Source organism: Bison bison, unplaced genomic scaffold, assembly GCF_000754665.1.
Source record: "Bison bison bison isolate TAMUID 2011002044 unplaced genomic scaffold, Bison_UMD1.0 scf7180017864354, whole genome shotgun sequence".
Lineage (NCBI taxonomy): Eukaryota > Metazoa > Chordata > Mammalia > Artiodactyla > Bovidae > Bison > Bison bison.
Window position 1 is genome coordinate 4,743,964 of NW_011494926.1, and position 3,848 is coordinate 4,747,811.

Genomic DNA, 3,848 nt, shown 5'->3' on the forward strand with positions numbered 1-3,848 from the left:
GATCCTCTATGACCCACCTCCTAGAGTAATGGAAATAAAAACAAAAGTAAACAAGTGGAACCTGATTAAGCTTAAAAGCTTTTGCACAGCAAAGGAAGCTATAAGCAAGGTGAAAAGATAACCCTCAGAATGGGAGAAAATAACAACAAAGGAAACAACTGACAAAGGAATAATTTCCAAAATATACAAGCAACTCATACAACTCAGTTCTAGAAACACAAACAACCCAATCAAAAAATGGAAAAAAGACCTGAACAGACATTTCTCCAAAGTAGACATACAGATGGCTAACAAACACATGAAAAGATGCTTAATGTTGGTCATTATTAGAGAAATACAAATCAAAACTACAATGAGGTTATCACCTCACCCCAGACAGATTTACTGCTAAGTCGCTTCAGTCATGTCCGACTCTGTGTGACCCCATAGATGGCAGCCCACCAGGCTCCCCAGTCCCTGAGATTCTTCAGGCAAGAACACTGGAGTGGGTTGCCATTTCCTTCTCCAATGCATCAAAGTGGAAAGTGAAAGTCAAATCGCTGTCGTGTCCAACTCTTAGCGACCCCATGGACTGCAGCCTATGGGCTCCTCCGTCCATGGGATTTTCCAGGCAAGAGTACTGGAGTGGGGTGCCATGGCCATCATCAAAAAGTCTACAAACAATAAATGCTGGAGAGGGTGTGGAGAAAAGGGAATGCTCTTGTACTGTTGGTGGGGATGTAAATTGATACAGCCACTATGGAAGACGGTATGGAGATTACTTAAAAAATAAAACCACCATATGACCCAGCAATCCCACTCCTAGGCATATACCCTGAGGAAACCAAAATTGAAAAAGACACATGTATCCCATTTTCATTGCAGCACTATTTACAATAGGTAGAACATGGAAGCAACCTAGATGTCCATCGACAGATAAATGGATAAAGAAGCTGTTGTACATATACACAATGGAATACTACTCAGCCATAAAAAGGAACACATTTGAGTCAGTTCTGATGAGGTGGATGAACCTAGAACCTATTATACAGAGTGAAGTGTGTCAGAAAGAGAAAAATAAATATCATATTCTATTGCACATATATGGAATATAGACAAATGGTACTGAAGAATTTATTTACAGGGCAGCAATGGAGAAACAGACATAGAGAATAGCCTTATGGACATGGGGAGAGGGGAGGAGAGGGTGAGATGTATGGAGAGAGTAACATGGAAACTTACATTACCATATGTGAAATGAATAGCCAATGGGAATTTGCTATGGCTCAGGAACTCAAACAGGGGCTCTGTATCAACCTAGAGGGGTGAAATGGGGAGGGACATGGGAGGGAGGTTCAAAAGGGAGGGGAGATATGTATACCTATGACTGACTCATGTTGAGGTTTGACAAAAAACAAGAAAATTCTGTAAAGAAATTATCCTTCAAAAAAAATAAATTAAGAAAGTAGTAGTGTATAAAATACATTATAATGATCCATATGAGCTCCGGAAAGATATTCCTTTAAATCAATCAGACAATACAGAGTGTACCTGCAGGACTAGCATCACCTGGCCTGTACTCAAGGTTCCCATTCTCCCAAAGCCAATGCCTAGGGAGCTAGGAAGGCAGTTATCAGCCAGATGGAGGTCTCTCAGAAGAAGGGACTCAGCCTGTATGGTGTGATTTGCAGATGAGCCTTCAGGACACTTTTAGGTAGGAGTGAGTTTGGCAACAGCAAGGAGTGACCCTGCAGGTAAACAGAGGTATTAGGACTCTGAATATCAGTAACAAGTTCAGTTCAGTTCAGTTGCTCAGTCATGTCCGATTCTTTGCAACCCCATGAACCACAGCAAGCCAGGCCTTCCTGTCCATCACCAACTCCTGGAGCCCACCCAACCCATGTCAATTGAGTCAGTGATGCCATCCAGCCATCTCATCCTCTGTCATCCCCTTCTCTTCCTGCCCTCAATCTTTCCCAGCATCAAGGTCTTTTCCAATGAGTCAGCTTTTCGTATCAGGTGGCCAAAGTACTGGAGCCTCAGCTTCAACATCAGTCCTTCCAATGAACACCCAGGACTGATCTCCTTTAGGATGAACTGGTTGGATCTCCTTGCAGTCCAAGGGACTCTCAAGAGTCTTCTCCAACACCACAGTTCAAAAGTGTCAATTCTTTGGTTCTCAGCTTTCTTTATAGTCCAACTCACACCCATACACGACCACTGGAATAACCATAGCTTTGACTAGATGGACCTTTGTTGACAAAGTAATCTCTCTGCTTTTTAATATGCTGTCTAGGTTGGTCATAACTTTCCTTCCAAGGAGTAAGCGTCTTTTAATTTCATGGCTGCATTTTGGAGCCCAGAAAAATAAAGTCAGCCACTGTTTCCTCATCTGTTTGCCATGAAGTGATGGGACCAGATGCCATGATCTTAGTTTTCTGGATGTTGAGCTTTAAGCCAACTTTTTCACTCTCCTCTTTCACTTTCATCAAGAGGCTCTTTAGTTCTTCTTCACTTTCTGCCACAAGGGTGGTGTCATCTGCATATCTGAGGTTATTGATATTTCTTTCAGCAATCTTGATTCCAGCTTGTTCTTCCTCCAGCCCAGCGTTTCTCATGATGTACTCTGCATATAAGTTTAATAAGATTGGAACCTAATTTACATTAGTGGAAATTATGGTTCCCAGAAGGAGACCACACCTCACTTCCAAAACTGAGTCACAAAGTAATTTTGGATGACAATAAGGATGACCTTGGAGCCCAGACCTTCCACAAGTTTAAGGTTTTAGAAATGTAAATGGAGTTGGACTACAAGTAACAATTAGTGGCCTCAGTTACAGGAAGAGGCTGGGTCATGTTGAACACTCATTCAAGTCTGATAGTAAAAACTTAGGTGAAAGTGGAATTCTAATTCTCACTGGGGAATGGGAAGGGTGGTGTTGACTGGGGAGCTTTTCATGAAAGGATTCAAAGTAAGAAATGAAGAGAGGGAAAAGACGTTCCAGGTGGAACGGTGAATAAGTTCAGTTGCTGTTGAGGAAGAACAAGTTGTATGATTTGATTTATAATAAAGGGTGAAAAGAGAAATAAATAGAAGGAACATGGGCCCAAATATTGGTAGGCATAGAGTACCACTTTGAGGAACTTGAAAAAGTTGTATTTGAGGAATGATGAGTAAGTAAAGAGCTGAGGAGAGATTTGTGGATTCAGAATAGGCCCAAATATGACATGTTTTGGATACCATTTTGAGAAACTTAAATTGAAGAAAGTAGGGAAAACCACTAGACCATTCAGGTATGACCTAAATCAAATCCCTTATGATTATACAGTGGAAGTGAGAAATAGATTTAAGGGACCAGATCTGATAGATAGAGTGCCTGATGAACTATGGACGGAGGTTCATGACATTGTACAGGATACAGGGATCAAGACCATCCCCATGGAAAAGAAATGCAAAAAAGAAAAATGGCTGTCTGGGGAGGCCTTACAAACAGCTATGAAAAGAAGAGAAGCGAAAAGCAAAGGAGAAAAGGAAAGATATAAGCATCTGAATGCAGAGCTCCAAAGAATAGCGAGAAGAGATAAGAAAGCCTTCTTCAGTGATCAATGCAAAGAAATAGAGGAAAACAACAGAATGGGAAAGACTAGAGATCTCTTCAAGAAACTTAGAGATACCCAGGGAACATTTCATGCAAAGATGTGCTCGATAAAGGACAGAATGGTATGGACCTAACAGAAGCAGAAGATATTAAGAAGAGATGGCAAGAATACACAGAAGAACTGTACAAAAAAGATCTTCATGACCAAGATAATCACGATGGTGTGATCACTGACCTAGAGCCAGACATCCTGGAATGTGAAGTCAAGTG